Source organism: Prosopis cineraria, unplaced genomic scaffold, assembly GCF_029017545.1.
Source record: "Prosopis cineraria cultivar Desert tree isolate PC_DT_omini unplaced genomic scaffold, ASM2901754v1 PC2, whole genome shotgun sequence".
Lineage (NCBI taxonomy): Eukaryota > Viridiplantae > Streptophyta > Magnoliopsida > Fabales > Fabaceae > Prosopis > Prosopis cineraria.
The window spans coordinates 17,525,572-17,545,682 of record NW_026555333.1 but is presented as its reverse complement, the minus strand read 5'-3'; positions in this window follow the sequence as shown (position 1 = coordinate 17,545,682).

The following is a 20,111-nucleotide window of genomic DNA, read 5'->3' as shown; positions in this document are numbered from 1 at the left end:
CGGCCCGTGAAGCCCGTTTTACTATTCACAAAGTATTATTTTCACCTCTTTCCAGATAATGTGCAAACATTGATTTGTATTTTATACCAGCAATTGGTTGAATTGTTTTGTGTTATTTTATAGTAATTTTTATATTTTATCTTGTGATATATGTATAGATATATATTTGATAATAAAATAATTTAATTAATAATTATTGTAAGTGATGATGAAGAAGCTGCAGAAATAATTAATATTGAGTCTCTGCCTCCATCTTTCACAAGTGGACCTACATCTGAGGGTTTTAATATTTTATTTATGGTTGATAATGAGGGAGATCTTGATTAGGATTGATGATGATGTTTGCCTTCATCTTATTTGGACTTTTAAATTTTTTGTTCATTTTTTAGATTATATGAGACTTTAGTTTGATATATGTTAAATTTTAAAATATTCTAAATAAATTTTAATGTTAAATTTTATTTTATTTTATTCTTATTCGGGCTTACGGGCCTGACCTTGAGCCCTATGAATAAGGGCCGGGCTTCAATTTTAGGATAAAATTGAGGTAACCGAACTTTAGGACCTAGGCCCATAAGGACCGAGCCCATATGGACTAGGCCCGCCCGTTTACCAACTCTAGTGGAGATACTTGCATGGTTGCATAAAAAAAAAATTAAAATTCATTGGATCTCTTAAAAAAAATTAATAAATCTTCAACTTTTTTTATTTTTTTGGGTCAAATTTTCTTGATTAAATATATATATTTTAATAATATTTTTTCACAAATATTTAATGAGATAAACAAAACTTATGATAAAAAAAATATAGGAGTTCTAATTTGCAGCGATTTTTTTGGGCCAATTTTTGCAGCGATTTAAAAAAAATTAGCCAAGTTAATTATTATAACAAGATATGTACTGATTTTCCCGATATGATGACAAAAATTTCCTTTTAATATATGCAATCAATAAAAATATATTAGAAAAATTTTAATTTTGAAAGAAAGAATAGACTGAAATCTTATATTCATGGTCAAAGTAGGCCTTTCAACTAAATCCAACATTTGGAACAGAAAGAGTATTTATTATTTTAATTGACGTTTGAATTTTTTAATTTTCTAACATAGTAAGTTGAACTTACAAAAATGCAAATCGTGATGATTACGATAAGATATTGACATTGTAAATTTAAAATTTGAATATTTCAAAGTTATTTTTGACTTAGTTTTGGGATTTAGATTTGAAGTATCACACCCTTTCAGAATTTGCTTGGCATGCTAGAGGAGTAGATTCTCGATGTGAGTAATAGATCAAATTATTGGGTGGATTAACCACAATTTTCTTAGAGTGTTAAAGTAGGATGAGAAACTAAAGGTATGGCCAAGGACGTGCTATAGGTGCATTATTGGCAAGTAAGTACTATTAGTACTTTGATGATTAGTGAGAAAAGTAAAGTAAAATAGCCTAGGATGTAACATCTTAAAATTTATAATATGCTTAATTAAATTAATTAATGAATTTAGTTAATTAATTGAGACCTAAAAATATGATTAACTAGAATAATTTGATGACCATTGGATCTATTGGACCTTATATGGACTAATTGTGACCCTACGAAGGTATTGGGCTATTTTAGGCCCAAATTAAAGGGCTTAAGGCCCAAATTAGTAGGTCCTCTTATGATGTGAAGGTTGTCCATCCGTGTCATTTGCCATAGCAGATGAGACGGATTTTAAATTTCAAGTCTATGTGTTTTGGAAAAAAAAAAAGGGAGAGTTTAAGAGGGTTTTCAGAACATATGTGATAGAGCTTTATTAGGGCTTGCATTTTCAGCCACGGAGAGCTTATTTGGAGCTATTAAATGCTTGGATAAGCTTCCTCATCCCATCCTACACCTCCTTTATGTGTTTTTTTGGTAGTTCCTTGGGGTGGAGGCTAAGCCTGAATTTGTAGCTAAGTGTTGCTCATCCTAACAACTTTAATGGATGTTAAAGATGTTGTTTTATGCTTCTAGTTACTAGTTTAAACTAATGATAATGGTTAAGGGTTTAATGACGGGTTTAGAGCTAACCCTAATGCTAATGGATCTATATTAAGATAATGAAGGGGTTAAATAGTGTTAGTTAACTTTAATAAAGGCTAAATAATGATGATTAATTGAGATTAAGGTTTAATAATGATTAGTCATTAATGATGTTTGATTGTGGTAAATTGTAGATTGACTGTCTTTAGAGCTCTATATGCATTTAAAAGCTTCCATGAAATCCAAATTATACTCTTGGTGTGGTAAAACTAAGTGTTAGGGTAATTGGAAGTTAAATTATTATATGTTTGTTGTTTGTAAATATGAGCTTGTTTGATTATGGTATGAAATAGTTGTTTTGAATTGAGTTGTATGTGGTGGTATCATGATAATATGTGGTGATGGAGTAAGTTTGTTTCACATGATTGAGTGGATTTAGGTGATAGAGTGAGTTTGTTTTGCATGATTGAGTGGATTCAATGTGGTTACTAAGCATGATGTGGTGGCGGAGTTGTGACCAATGAAATTTGTTGAGCATGATTATAGGCATATGATTTATTGATTATGAACATGACGATGTGGATATATGATTAAGTGAATGAATGGTTATGGCATAATGTTAAGTATTGAGTATGTAAACATGAATATGATAGCATGTTTAAGTTAAACATGACAATGATTATGAATATATCATTGCATAGGAATTTGATTTGCATGATCATAGATGGGTGGGAGTTAATCCAAAGTGAAATAGGGGGTTTAGAAATCCACGTGGTATTCACTAGCATCATGAGACTTTGGTATTTGGTTCTTGTTAGCCCTTAAATCCCGCCTAGTAAAGGTAGTAATAAGGTCTTCCTTTAAACCCTAAGTAGTGAAGTTAGTAATAGGAATATGTGATACCCTTGAGTTTGAAATGAAGGAATTTATAGTCCAGAGTAAGTATAGGGCCTTAGCCAGGTCACCTCTCACAATTGAAAATCAGGACTAATTTAGTCACATGGGTTAGTCTTATATAATTTGATAGCCCATGAACTTAGTTAGAATATATAAGGGAGGAATAAGGATGGATGCATGATCATACATAATTGTCATCATTGTTTCATATGTTATGTGATTAAGAATATCTCATTAAGATGCATATGGAATTTAAAATGTGAATCCTTGTTTTATATGCTTGTATTTTGCCACACATCTGTGAACTTGAAGTTTTGTTTTTGGTTATTGATATTGTATAATCTCACTCCTGTATTTAATATTTTTTAAGAGACACTTAGACTCAAGGCAAGAGTGAAGCAGGTAAAGCTAGAGATACTAAGATGATTGTAATATCTTTAGTTATTCTTAATGCATAATTGAATACTTTATTGCTAACATTAAGGGTTATTTACATATAACTATTTGCCACTTGCATTGTAGCCTATGATGTTAATAGGCATTTTAGTATTGATCCTTATATGTTTTGTGGTTATAGGTCATGTGATGCAAGTGTGTGCATATCTTGAATTGTGATACATGAAAGATTTAATCATGTTCATTCGCATCCTTTACATATGATTTGTTTTGTTGGGGAGGTTAATAGATAAGAAATGGGGTTATGGGACACTTAGTTGATATTAAATGTGTTGAGTATGATTTTAGTCCCGAGTGTATAAAATTCCCATACGACATCTAATGGCCGTGAGGCTAGAGCTATTAGCTAGTTTATTTGACTACCTTCATATGCATGTTTGGATTACCTCAATCAGAAGTTTGAGCTGGATGTTAGGCTTATCGAAAGTTGGATTCAGAAGTTAAAATATTAGTTGTGCTGACATGGCTTAAATAATGTGGGGGAAGGCTTGTTTATTCAAGACGCAGGATGTCAAATGTGTTGGTTGCGACAAGAGGTCTTGATACCACAAGCCCTAGCAGAATGTACCTTTAGTTATAGTGAGTATTCTCTACACCACGAGCTGTAATAGATGATACTATTTTTGATAAAATGACTCTTTTACCTCTTTTTGACTTGTTTTTAATGCTCAATCTTTTTCATGATTTGTAAACTATTTCTTACTATGATTTAATGTGTTTAAAGGGTCTTTAATATTTGGTTTCAAACTTAATTTATTTTTTGGGATCCATTTGTACAAATGTTTTCATACTTCATCTTTTGAACTATTGTTTAGCCAAGGTTGGTCCTTTAGCTCTTACTATTTATTTCTTCATCAACTAGATGGTTTTTAAATACCATGTTTAATTCTCCTATCATGGTTAAGTTAGAGGACATTACATAGGGAGCCTAAGCTGTGACAATAAAGGGAGTCACGTTGGCAAACTTAAGGTGACATTAGGTTAATTGTCTAAGTATTATGTTGGGGAAGTTGATTTGTGTTTAATGTGTTGAGTTTGTAGAATGTGAATAGAGCTTTAGTTATGCACTTGTTGCTTATTTATAGGAAAAGGCAATGATGCGCTCTTTTGGATTTGAATTTTTTTCTTCAAAAAGGAATAGATAACCATTCACGCCATTAAGGCATTGTAGGTGTGCCTTATCATGGGAGAGTGGAGAGAGTGATTGCCTCACATTATATAGAGAGTATAGAAGGTGGGTGAGATAAGGTCGCTGAGCCTCTAAAATGTGGTGTTCCACATAATTCTTGTAAGGCTGAAAAGCTATTAGGCCTATACCTCTATCAAACCTAAATTGGGTCTCTCTAATATCATCAAATTCTTACCTTTCAATTTAATTAAGTTTAATATTTTAAGAGAGTTTAATGGTATTTGAATATATTAGAAAATGGCTTATAATCAATAAGGGCTTGGAAGAGGATAAGAAATGAGCTATCTTTGTAATCAAAGATTTGAAAACCAAATAATAATATTTTTGAGTAATTCTTTTTGCATTAGAAAGTAGACATATCAAGCTTTTTATCGAATTCTAATTCATGATTTTTGGAGATGTGTGGAATTAATTATAAATTTTTGAATTAGTATTAATTAAGTGGCACTGTTGGCCTCGGCTAGTGGCACTGTTGGCCATGGCGAACAACACATTTTCATATTTAAATGTTCTATCAATTGCCAGAATGCCATATTTGAGTTTTTGAGAGGTTGGGGCGATTTTTGAAGAGCATTGTTAGGGTTTTGGAGTTTCCAACACTAGAACACAGATTCTAATACTAAATCAATCAAGGTAACACTTCTAATTCATCTCCTACCCTCTTACCTTCTCTTCAAGCTAGTTTAAGTAATGGGTAATGTAAGGTATTTGTTTTTAGGGATACCCAACTATTAGGTTAGAATTATTTAAGTTGTTTAAGGTTAAATAAGCTTTGTTTATGAAGTTTTAATGATTATTTTGGTAATAGGATGTTAAAATATGAAAACCTTAGATTTAGGGGAAATTTTTATGATGATTAGAGGTTGTAGAGGCTAAATAAATGATATATAAGTGTATTGAAGATTATATGATTAAGTTTAAGTTAATGGAAGTGTTCACCCTCCTTTTTCATTAAGGGTGTAAACTTTAGGTTAGATAAGCAAGGCTATCCTTATTAATGCTCCCCAATCTCCTAAAAACCCATGTAATCATTAAATTTCATCAAATTATACGAATGAGACAATAATTTTAATAATTGCAGATGGAATAAACCAAGTTTATCATTTTACCAATGGAATCCTAAAATTTCAACATTTAAAATACTCCTATTCACTTTCATTATGTTCAAATCAGAGTTTTAAAGTAGGTACAGAAGCTTAGGAATCAAAGAAACAATCAAAACATTTGAATAGACCCACAAAACTATAAACTATGCAAAATATGGCACATGCGTTATGGCTAACTACAAATATGCTGTGGCTCATTAGCCTCTGTGCCATGTGCCGTGACGTATTTTTACTGTTAAATGACAACACAAGGATAAATTTTTGATGTGTCCCAAATTTCCTTTTGACGTCCAATTGAGGTGACTTTAGTATCTATAGAAAGCTTTCTCCTAACTCTAGCTAATGACATAAGTTTCACAACTAAACTCATTTTCTATCAAAAGTTAGACATCCAAACCCATTTTTACTCCTTTTTCACAATTATACATAAGTAAGGTGTCCTCATTCACACAAGTGCCAAAAGCATACACCGATCATTTGACCACACTCAATAGACTATATAAGGCTCTTGCAACATACCACAACTATACAAATATATGTATAACACAAATTCATCACTCAATCCTTAATTTCATAAAATATAAAAGGAAGGAAATCTTTGCACAAAATCATCCATATTCTCCTATAACATTCTAAAATATACTTTATACTACTTACACAAGTATTTTAGCCTTAAACAAGGTTTATACCCACAACTCACTAACCCAATGCATAAAATACACAAGGTTTTTACAATAATAATGCAATTAGCTTAAAATAATGGAATGAATCTTATTTGGTAAGTTAACAACATTAATACACATAAAATAAGACTAAGAGGCCTATAGTAGAATTTCACCCTAATCCTAAGCTTTGGTGCATTTTTCCTAATCTTGGTCTGATGAGCTAGACTTTAAAATATTAAAGAATTAGGGGTGAGTATAACCACTCAATAACTAAGGTTTACCTAATTTATACAACTGCATATCAATTAAAAATAGAACAAATAACAATAGCACATATACATCTCACATATGACAAATATAGCTACGGCCACAACAATAACAATTATGTAACCAGGCATAAAAATACATATCATCATGTATATATTAATTATGCATAATCTAGAGGGGTTGCAAAAACAATAACAATGCGCCCCTAACACATGCCAGACCATAATAATAATAACTATATAACTGGATCTAATGTATGATCAATGCTAACCTTGTACCCTCTTGTTACTTCTAACATAAAACCAGTAGCTATTAAGTGGCTACGTTTACAATATAGACTAACTAGCCTTCCACTTGTGAGGAGCTATTGAATTAGAGTTAATTCACTCACTTGTGTGCTGCGATTTCCCCTAATACTAATAACTATGGGGTGTCGTACTCTTAATCTAGCCTTCTCATTAATTGATAAGATTAGTTAAGTTTAAGTTCCTTATAAAACAAGTGGAATAGTCCTAAATTAACCATGAAACTAAAATTACCTCCCGATTTCAACCGTCAGTGCCAAGACAAGCTTCTAATTCTAACGGTAAGCTGCTAGTACCATGTGGATTTAACAATCTACTGTTTTCCTTAGGTGAGCTCCCGCCAATGATCATACTATGTACATATTACACATATTATGCAATTGTGACAAAATTTACAACCTCATGTCACATTCTCACTATATCCTCACTCCAACATACTCCACATATCATATATCACATATATCACATTCTTATCATATCATATCATGTTTGCACATCGTCATCGTGAGTTATAGGAATAACATATATATTAACATTCTAGATAACTCAATACAGTGTCATATTTACAATCATCATTATCTTGTCATTGTTGGCATCACAAAGTTTTCAACACATCAATCAAGTTATAATCAACTCCTTTAACAATTTATTAATTAACATAGAACTATACAAATTAGATCTCCCCCGATTACCTCAAACCTTTAAGAAGTCAAATGTTTATCCCTCATAATACCAACTTCTAAAGCTTCTAAATGAGCTTGAATGGTGGCAAATGGGTTACTTTACAATCATATCACAAAGATAACATTATTACTCACTTTTAATAATTTTTACTACTATATCTACACATTCTCCATTGTTACCTAAAATCACAAACTCACTCCCAATCATACCTAGTACATTTACTTGATTTCAATAACCTACTTTGTCATTAAGGAGTTATTAATTGACCATTAATATTTATCAACACTCCTCATAACCTAAGTTATGCCAATTTTTGTGCATTAATGGCTCCCCCAACTGACTAGTCATAAAATCATTAATGTAGAGTTTAAATACTCTAAACCACTCCCATTGTTCATATCTTAACTAAGGGGTTCACACCTATAACTTATATGAACTAAAAATCACTCTCCCAACTCAAACCCTACATTTAATCCTTATAAAAATGAAGGAGAAGGGATGAGAAAGATATAATCTACTTACCTTGGGTGTTGGGAAGCCTTAAGATATTTCCAATAGCCTTCAATGTCATGCCTTAACAGAGCCAAATTCATGCATTTTTTTCTTTCTATCTTCTCTTCTGATTTCGCATGCAAACACGAACCCACTTATGTAGATTTTTGGCCATGTGCCGTAGCGTATATGTGACATAGAAAGGCTCTTCCTTATTATTTTGCATTTGTATGTCATGGCCGACCATCCTCATGCCGTAGTATGTGGCACAGAAGACTTTTCTTCACTTTTTCCTCTACTTTTAATGGTCAAGTAGCCCGACTTTACTTCAAACCTGCATTTAAGTTGAAATCATAACCAAACACACTCATTTAACCTCTTTGGCCAGACACCTAGTCAACTAACTAAATACCTTAATTAATCTTAATCATTTTGGATTAAAAATTTAGGATGTTACAAAAGATAACCCCCAGCTGTCCTTGCTGAGGGAGAGAGTGGGACCATCTTGAGCTCATTTACTCAGGCACAGATTTCATTGATCATGAGACATTAAAATGTGATTGTTAATGTTTATTGTATGGACAGAGTTATGTGTTTTACATTGCTTGACATATTGTAGTTGTCACACTTTAATATGTTTTGATTATATTCTTGGTTACTAAGATTGTATAATTTCACTCCTATTTGTTAACTAGGAAACACTAAGAGTAAGGCTAATAGGGGAAGCAATAGAGACTAAAGATGCTTAATTTCACAAGTTTCTAGTTATTTAGTTATGCAATTGAATACTTAATATTGCCAATATTAGGGATTTATACATGTTTTGATCATGTTTCTATTGCATAAGCCTAGCTTTTAACTTGGGCATTTTTGATTGCTTGACTTTGTGTCTTGAGAAAGATCATCCATGTAACTGTATTGACCTGATTGATGACCTATACTTCTTGTCATAATATGATATATTAATTTCTGAGTAGCTTACACATGAGTTTAAATTACTTATAATTATTTGGAAATGGTATTCCTGATGTTACATTATTGCACATATATTAATTATTTAGAAATGATGCACACAAATATGTATTAAATTCTGCAAGTGTATGATTCATAATTAGTAAGTGGCAAATCAAGGTCGATCCCACGAGGAATCAAGTTAATTGGTAATTAGGCAATAAAGTTTTCATTTTCATTTAAGTTGAGCAAGGCATGATTTGGATTTGATTTTTTGCAAAATAAGGATTGAAATTAGAAAAACGCACTAAAATTAAAATTCTAACAACCACAAACAATTAAAGAAACTTATGGTGGCTAATCCCTTCTTCAATTCATAGAGCATGTAATTAACCAAATAAATTCACTTAATATTAACTTATTAATTTAGAGTATTAAGAGGAATAATTATTTTCTGATTAATTACACCCCTCTCTTAAATTAATTTTCTATTTCTAACACAACTACCCAAGAGGCAAAATGGCACAAATTCACTCTAATGTGATTATATGGGTTCAATAGATATATTCCTATCCTAATGACAAATTAGAATAAATGTTAATCCTACATTACTCAATCTAATGGTCAAATTTAGATTTTCCTCTTTCAAGGAAAAACCTAAACCCTCAAATTTACACTCAATGGTGGCCAAGCATTAAGTAGACAAATACGCAAAAGATTAAGTAAACAAAATTAATATTAAACTTAAATAAATGATTCAAACATGCTCTAATCCAAGAATCAGTTCATAGCTACCCTAGATTAAGAAACAATCAATCACATATGGCTTCTATGATAGCAAAATCAACAATATATATAGCAAAGTAAAGAGAAGAAGGAGAACAAAATCTTAACTGGATCAATCTTAAGCAAAATCCTCGATTTTCCACCAAACCCAAGCTTTTCCAACCCTTCTTCGACTCTTTTCCCACTTCCTGAACGTTCTACAATTGTTGGAGGTGAAGAATGTATAAAAGTGAGATGTCCAAACCTTAAAAGTTCACTAACAATCAAAACTGTGTGTTTTACTAAAATTGCCCTTTACCATAGTGAAATGCATTTTCATTACAGCGAACATGACCTATTCAGATTTTTTTTTCTAATTTAATTCCCTTGACTTGGGCTCCAAACTTTTCTTCTTTGAGCCCCTAAATTGGGCCTCCTTACATGTATAAAACCCAGAATTAATGCTAGAATTAGTCACTAACTTCTAACACATTTCTAAACCCATTTTCACACACATTCATCCACTTAATCATATTTTTGCTAACAAAATTCAAATAAATGACTTTTAATTATATTAAAAACACTAATAAATTTAATAAAATATTAAAATTCATTACATATATTGTGGAGTTTTTCGTGGCGAACAACATGTTTGGTTGCAGCAAGTATGTATGTCTGTGTTGGTTGTGGTGAGGAAGGCCATAGGCCTCACCGAGAAGGCCTCTGTGCTTCTAGCCGTGGCGTGAGTGTCAATAGCCACAATGCAGCGTCAAAGTAAGATTGGCCACATTGAATGCAATGTTTGTCATGGTGAATGTGTCAACGTATAGTTAGCTACAACAAAGGAGTCTTAACCGCGATAAACTAGTATAGTTTTCCAGAAATGACAATTTTGTCATTTTATCTTTCCTTTTTATTGTTCTCTCTTTCCCTATGCTTTTGCACATTAAATATACTTTGATTTTCTAAAGAATGATCTAATCATGTTCTAGTTTTTATTTTAGGGATCCTATATGTATAGTTATTTTCTTTGAATGAATCTTTGTTAAATGTAAAGCTTGTTTTCTTATTGATAGAGTTTTTAACTTTTGTGAATCTTAGTACTTGTTGTGGTATCTTGTGGGGCATGCAGATGTGATTAAAAGCTTGATCAACTCTTGTGGTGTCTTATTTAGTGATTTTACGAGATTAGAAAAGTTAAAGCCCTCATCTTTGCTCTTGAATTTTAGCCACAAGAGGACTCTTCCTCTATCATCAAGGCTAGAATTGTGTCTCATCCTTACTAAGTTGAAATCTCCAGTGGAAGGTTCCAAATCTGATATTAATGTTAAATTTAAATTTGAGAATAATGTTGTTAAACTTAAATCTAAAGAAACAATTAATTTTGTTTTTATTGAGTGATTAAGATCTTAAATCCTAGAACTAGTGGGCAATGTTCTATAATTAATGTTATGAAAGTTTTGGTTCTCTACCTTCACCAATGTAGGTGCTTGTTGGTTCTAGCGTATGTATGTTTGTGTGTCTTTTGAATTATTGAGATTGTTGATCTTAGTGTATGCATTTTTGGGATTTTAGATCTTGCTGGTTTTTGTGTCTAGGGACAAATCCAGAAATGAATACATGGAGGCAAAATTGAAAACTATTTAAAATATGGGGGGCTAACACTTAATTTTTGTATTTTTTACAAGTAAAATAAAAAATATTCCCAAATGACCAATAAACAAGTACCCTCGGCCCACTATATACGTCCTAGCTTGTGTCTCTAGTTTTTTGTTTTCGGTAAAGCTCTTATCGAGCGAAGAAGAGAAGTCATTATTTTTTTAAAAAAAGACTCATTCGCCATGTGGCATGATATGGCATGATAGGTGGCATAAAAAATTGAGTTGTTTAGCCCACATTAGCATTTAATGTTCAAACTTAACATCAATTAACAGCAGGGACAAAAAATGATCCAGCTTTAAATGTTTAAGGGCAATAATGGATTAAAGTTGAGTTTAGAACATTGGGTGTCTCTGTTAGATTAATGTAGGTGGAAAAAATGAGCATTAATCCCCCCTTTTTTAATGATAGAAATGTTTCATTGAGACCTTTTGCATATCATACATAGATATAAATATTAATTAATTCTCCCTTCGTCCCCATTTATAATTTTTATAAATAAAATTACAATTATTAATAAAGTTTATTAAGTAAATTAAATTTTTCTAAAAAATTAAAAACACTTAAGGATAATATTGGGATAATCATTATTAATAAAACTTTTTATTTGTCAAAACATCATCTATTTTGGGATACTAATCACCTCAAAAAATGTCTTACTCGTCTCATTAAAAAATATAAGATATTTTTTTAAATTAGATGTCAAAATATATAAGAAATTTTTAGTTTTTCAATATATAATTAATAAGTGTTTTTTTCTAAAAATATCATTAATAAATAAATTAATCAACCCTTACCTTTAATTAAGATTTCGTTTATTAAATAAAGAAAAATAAAAAATATTATTTTAATTTGAAGAAAATCAACTAATTTATTAAAAGATATAATATAATTAAAAATATTTTATATTTTTAAAAGCGGAACTATAAATTGGGACAACGAACGAAGGGAGTATTTGAGACTATCTTTCTTATTATTAAATCAATATATCACTTAAATCTCTTCCACTAAATTCCTCCTTATGAACAGTAACTAAGGGTAATTTTGGCTTTTTAAAACGTGCACCAATAATAGTTTAACAAGGGAAGGGCATTTTAGGTGTTTGAGTCTATTATTTTTTATTATTAAAATTACTTACTTTATTGTGAATTTCATTTTTTATCCATTGGTTTGATCAATCAACTCCTGGACAAAGCTATTATCCTTCTCCTTTTGTTTCTTCTGCCTTCTTGAAAGGCTGTCATCCTTTTTTATCCATTACTTTGGTCAATCAACACCTACCAAATATCCATCCAATTCTCTCTTCCTCAAAAAGAACTTTAGCCACTTCATTAGAGGTTTGCCTCAACTGGCTTATTTTTCGTTTATCGAAATTTCAGCTAAGTTGTTTTCTTACTCATTTACCATCTATTTCTAGAGGAGATAACACGAATATGGAGACTGTGCATCTTTCTCCTTTTTCAGCTAAGTTGTTTTCTTATTCATTTATGTCAACCCTTCCTGCCGCCCAAACCTCCATAGGATCGAGATTGCTCGAGCCTCCCCTCTTCATAAATGAACTCATGAAACCCTTACCAGCTCGTGAGGAATTTTGAGAGGCTCCGTTATTCTAAGAAGAGATGGATTTATTGACACACAGCTCTGGTGGACAAGGAGGTTTTGACCTCCTTAGTGCTATTAATCAAAGTAAAATGATTTGGCGTATTCTTGTAAAGGTTGGTCGCATGTATGGAACCACCAAAAGGGAATGTTTTCATGGGGATGTTGGTTATCCGAAACATCTTTCATCCATAACACTTCTGGTGTTTGATATAGAAGTAAGTTGTTCCACACCCAAAAATTTTTTTTACTTTCTGTTCAATTTTTCCCTGTGACTATTCATTAAGATGGGAACCCTATAAAACTCATCTATCTCTTACCTTCTATAAAGGGAACTCGAATGAAAATTTGTCTGGAGGGCGATATCATGAGGGGACCTATGAGGAATCAATTCCAAGTGGAAAAGTCCTATGAAATATACAATTTTACAGTTTGTGTGGGAGGTCAACCAATTCATTCGAGATATCATATTCTGTTAAATGGAAGTTCTGAAATACATGAGCACGAATCCAATTTGGTAGGGCACAACCTGAAGTTGTCTTTAGTTCAGGACTTCCAGAAGTTGTCATTTCCTATATGCCGTGTAGTTAGTCAGTTTTGGTTTTTATGCTTAATTTTTGATACTTGAACTATTTAAGTTCTCTTTTCTTGATAGTGACTTTGAAATTTTATTTATGGTTCTAGATGTTGCTGGTATTTGTGTCCATGTTGGAGACCTTGAATGGGTAGATGTGGAAGAGGAGCCGTGGCTAACAACTAGAGAGCTTTGGGTTGCTTTACAGGATGAAAAGTATCTTGATCTAACTTTCTATTTTGATTTATGCGAAAGTTTTCCTTTGTGATTAAAAACTAACAAATACCCTAACGAGAGGTCACATCTGATTGTTTTAGGGTATGTATATGTTTAAGGGGGGACATGATATGGTGTCACTTACACGGTGATTGTGCTGTCGAGGCTTGGACTGAATATCAGAGCTACAAAGACATTAAGGAGGTGGATGTAGTCATCCAGCATGCTACTGTGATGAGATGTCAAGGTAAATATGTTCTTCTATTAAATGCAAAATCCATTGCTTTAGTCATTTACTCAATTCATATTCATAACCTATTTTAATATTTCGATGTGTTCTTTCAGGCTGGGTTTCTCTCACAGAGTACTCAAATGCTACCAAAGTATTCTGGCATCCTATACCTGAGTAGTGGTTGAAGAAGTATGCAAGGGGTTTTTGAAGAATTCTCGATGTAGTTGTTGTTTGATCTGGCATTCTGTATACCTCTTTAGGCTGTTGTTTGTAGTTTTGTTTGATTATGTCTCCAGTTTTTAGGTTGTAGTAGTTGTCTGCCTCTCTAATTTCAAGTTGATGTAGTTTAGACTTTATGGAGACCTTAGAATTTCAGTTTCAGAGGTTTTTGTTATGTTTCTTATTGTTGGTGGTGTCTTTTATTTTTCCATACTATGTAATCAGCAAACATGCTGATGATATTGTGTCTTTATGATATGTGGATTTCATTTTCTGTCATTCTCTTGATACTTGACTTCAAATTTTGTACAAAATATTAGTATAAAAAATAAGAAAGAATAATGGAGCTAAAACAATAAAAGTCAGGGATGAAGCCATCGATTGGTGATAGCATGCCACAGACCATTTGAAGTAAATTCTATCTAAAAATTGATAGAATTAAGGTCCACATAGCATACTACAATATTCACGCCTTCTTTTAGTGGGTAATATCTAATAAAAGTATTGACTATCATTTATTTTATGAATCATTTATATACAGACCCAGCCAGCAGAACATTCAATTACTATTATTTCTTATCAATCAAGGCATAAAAATTTATTATTTCTTAACAATCAAGGCATAAAAAGGTCCTATGTGAAGAGACAAACAGTTAAGTGGATGCATCTAAATGGAAAAAATAAATAAATTTTGAGCACTTTAAATTGATTGGATTATCTAAAAATTTGACATGGACAAAAAGATATTCAATTAACAATTTGTGTAAGGTACAAAATTGAATAGTTCTGTTTGGTGGCAAATCATTAAATTTGTTGTCAAAATTTCTTTCCCTTAATATGCAAATTGAATAGCAATACCCTACTTTTTGAGGGCCTATTAAAAAAACATTTTGGTATTGAGAATTAATATCATGGAAGAGGATTAACTATCTATATGGATTCAAAATGCTAATAAAAGAAGGCATTCAGACATGATTAAAGAGAAATGCATTAAAAATTGAAAAATAGATATTAAAATGAACTTCAAAATACAAGCCCATACTAAACCCAAAATAAGACAATGATTTGGTTGAAAATATCTTGAGCTCTATCATAGCAAACTAAAGTGTAAAATGGACTCCACAAAACTGGACTAATCAGAGACAAATCCTAACTCAGCGCCTAATTGTGACGTGCTTGGAAGAACATTCTCAACTGGCATTGAAGGTTGCTCTTCCATGTTAACAAAGGAAGATGAGGTTTCAACTGAGTATGCCATGTTTTTCTGGTCAGTTGATGATTGTCCAATTTCCACCTCATCTACCAATTGTGAACTGATTGGGACATTGATCATAGTTGGTGGTGGAGCTTGCTCCGTTCTATATAAAGACGAAGATGGATCTCCGATGGAGTATTGTATGTTTGTCTGGGAACTTCTAAGAAGAGGAGTAACTCTAAGGTATGTGTTATTGATGAAGTCCTTAATGATCAATGGTTGGCTTGCTGATTCGGGGAACTTTACCAGAAGTTGTTGAGCGTGTACCCTTAATTCTTTGAGGTAATACACTGGTAATGCAAAGGGATAACCATATTTTGCATATTCCCATCGAAGGTTGGTGAATCTCATGCACCTCAGTATTGTATATAGATAGCGAAATCAAAGGTATCTTGCATCATACCAGAACAAAGTACTTGCAGGTATGCTGAATCCTTCATATCCTTGAATGCATGTCATTGTAGAATGTATTGGAGCTTGCCTCAATACAATGAAAGGACCATAGCATAATCTAATGTAATGGACATTGTGTTCTTTCCATGTATGTAAGTGGAGAACAATTTTTGGAGTGAAAATGGAATGAACTGGTCCATATGTCAGCCAAGGAAAAAAAGTGAAATTAGAAGTGTGTGAGTGACCTTAAAATAAGGATTTAGTTCATACGATAGACTTATATAGTTTGGTTCTTTCTTGGAATTAGCAATATACTTTTTAAGAGGTTAATAAATAAATAAATTAAATTAATTATCTATTAAATCAATTTAAATCTATTAAATCAATGATTTGGAGTTTGAAATATGATAAAGGTCTCACAGTTGAAATTTTGACTAGCTATATTGCAAGGGCTTTACATAATTGGTATTCTTCTCAAAGGGGAGGTAAATAAGAGAATAGTGGCTAGGTAACATAGTTAGTAAGGTATGCAAAAGGTATGCACAAGTCAGCTGATTGGACTTGCATGCTTTGGTGATTCATTGTTTTTGTAAAACGATGTTGTCAGACATCCTGTAATGTATTTTTTTAATTTTTGGAGGCAGCATGTAAATTCCTTATTTGTCTTTTTTTCCCTTGTGCTTTCCATATGCCATTTGGATAAAAACATGTTTCAATTGTTTGCATGATGGTCAAAAGGACTGTGTAGGTTATATATCATCTACTTCCAATTGTTAGGCAATCCAGAGTTGTTAGATTATATATCCTAGACTTGTGGAAGACAACCTATACATATTAAGGATATATTTAAGGCAAATTTTTAGACATATGGTTCTTCTATCTTCATGTATATTTACTTCTAAAAAATAAAATACAATATTAATGGTAATTTCCCTTTTATTCATAAATATAGAGATATATTACTCAAGTAATTTTATGTACGGTCTATAATGGTGGATTTCCAACATCCATGCATTTTTATCTATTTTCTATGTCATTTATTTATCATTTTGAGGTAAACCTTTGGATTTGACCAATGATTGTTAAGGCTTCTTTCATTCTACCCGTGCGTTGCGTGGGAAGTATTAACTAATTATATATTAATAATATTCAATGGCTATATTTCATCTAAATGTGTAATTAATTTTTCTTGCATTGCCATAAATATTTGAAATGTAATGGACTAATCAAACAATATTTATGAAATTAGTAAGGGGATTTATTTCAGTATTAATAAGAGCACCAAATATACAAGTTATTGTAATATCTAGAGTCAATATAATACCCCATGTTTTGTGAAATAAATAAAATAAAAATTCATGAGATGGTTTTAGATAATCCATTAAAGAATTCAAATTATACAATGTTATATGAAGGCAATTATAACTGTGAGTATCATAAAAAAAAAAATCTCATTTCAATACTAATAAATACTTGATGAAAGAATTTCAATAAAAAACTAAAACATGTTTCATGAGAAGAGAAAAGAATAATCCTATATTCATAAATTGAGAAATCACATTGATGCATTAATTTATTGCTAATACTTGGTGAAAAAGCTAATCGGTAGTATATCATAACTATAATGACCAATCACGCATTTCAATAGAGCTTCCATGCTTTCTTTCATTTGTGGATAAGTTTAGATAGTAGCAATGTGACTTTGAGATGAAAAAGTCATGGCTAAAAGTTAAAATAATATATCACAAAAAAGACATTAAATAAGAAAAGAGAAAGCTAGCTAACAGCAAAAACAAACTGACACCCTATATAAGCATGTTAGCATCCTATCATTAAAGGGACATGAGCTCTAATTTTAATTATATAGATTGTAAAAAAATTCCAATTAAGGTCAATGACATTATCTTTATCTAAAAAAAAACTAATAAGTAACTTTATCCTCAGACTCAAATATTAAATCTCCAAACAAATTGATTTCATTCATTGTCGCATAGAACTATTAGCTTATTTCAACAAATTAGTTAAGATGCCAAAAAAAAACACATGCATTAAAAATAACTTTATCTATTAAATTTAGTGAAATAAGAAAAAAAATATACACAATAAATGCCTTGAAAGTAACATTCATATTAACCGTATTAACTCATTTTTTACCATTAGCCAAAGGCGAGGAACCTTTCATAATTCTTGTCCAAATAAATGAAGATACTTATATATAGTCCCAAACATTGTCTAAAATAATGACACAAGTTAAATAAAAATCCACAACAAAAAATAACAGTAAAATGTCAAGATGATCACAATAAACTTTCTCTGAATTAATGTCAAAATATTTGAAGATCTTGACTGGTTAACGTCTTTTTTACAAGGCAAATTTTTAGACGTATGGTTCTTCTATCTTCATGTATATTTACTTTTAAAAAATAAAATAAAATATTGATAGTAAATTCCCGTTTATTCATAAATATATAGAGATATGTAACTCAAGTAATTTTATGTATGGTCTATAATGGTAGATTTCCAACGTCTATGCATTTTTATCTATTTTCTATGTAATTTATTTATCATTTTGAGGTAAACCTTTGGATTTGACCAATGATGCAGAATTATCGAGGTTTTTTTATTTTTTATGATGAAAGATGGGCATACTTTAAGCACGGACAGCAAGCAAATTTCCATTACTGAGTGATTTTTCAATCAACTAAGTACATAATGATGGCTACTTCTCATCTATGAAGTGACATGTGTTTTGATATTTTTATGACTTTTAAACCTGTGTTGTATAAATCCTACATGTGATCTGCACATCCCACATATAAAAGATGCTGTAGAGTGTAAAAGGTAGGAGGTGTCTAAATTTGTTATATGGTTTTGTCTTTAGTTTTTGTCATCTTTTTCACTTTTTAAAGAGGGGAGGCTGTGCTTAGCATTATTGTCTAAATCTGGCTTTTATGTTGACTATTTTAATAAGGACTATCCTTCATTAACCACTTTTATGTCAAATGTTTACAAATGTTACAGGTGTCAGATTAAGCATACTTTTTAAGATTGCAGACTATATGAAAAAATCACCAAGACCTGCCATCAACTTGGAGACTCAAAAAGTTCTGTACACAATTGAAACCCCCAACCTGATGTGATCTATTCAGGTTATAATACAATCCATGGTTGACCCTTCTTATATCAAAGGTTATAGGATCATCATATAGTACAGGCTATATATAATCTGAAACAATGCATAATATATGAAATCCTTAGAGCCTTTTACAGGTCGACTGTAAAAGAACCCTCAATGCCTTCATTTATTAAACACCTCATTGACCTCAATAGATTCTGCACATGTTGCATGAAGATAGGTAGTATGTGGAACTGTGCATGACCACAGCATACTGATTGAACCAATATAAGTTATAGACATTATAGTAATATCTTTTATAATGGTTGGTTTCCCATATGTAGTCCAGAATTTTCACACAGCATTGACAGCACAATATCATAGTTAAATCTATGAACCAAGTAGCTTTTTAAGACTGAGTCCTCTATGATATATTCATTCAAAATAGAAAGTATATAGGGTTCATCACTTCCAATGTGCACAAATCTAATATTTTTGTTGATAAGAATTTATTATGATAACTACAACTAAATACACATGATTTGTATCTATTCAAGTTATTGTACAATCTACGATTAACCCTTCTCATATTAAAGATTATAGGATCAGCATAGAGTGCAGGCTATATATAATCTAAAAGAATGCATAATATATGAAATCCTCAAAGCCTTATGCAATTTGACTATAAAAGAATGCTGCATACCTTCCTTTGTTGAACAACTCATTGACCTAAATAGGTTCTGCATATGTTGCATGAAGATAGGTAGTATGCAGAACTGTGCATAACCACAGTATACTGATTGAACCAATATATGTTATATATGTTATGGTAATATCTTCTACAATGGTTCGTTCTAAAGGAATGGTCTAGAATTTTCACACACCATTGACAACACAATATCATAGTTGAAGTATTTGAAATAAGTAGCTTTTTTAGACTGTACATTCTATGATATATTCATAGAAAATAGAAAGTATGTAAGGTTCATCACTTCCAATGTGCACGGATTTAATATTTTTATGAATAAGAATTTATTAGGATAGCTACAGCTTAATAAACATGATTTG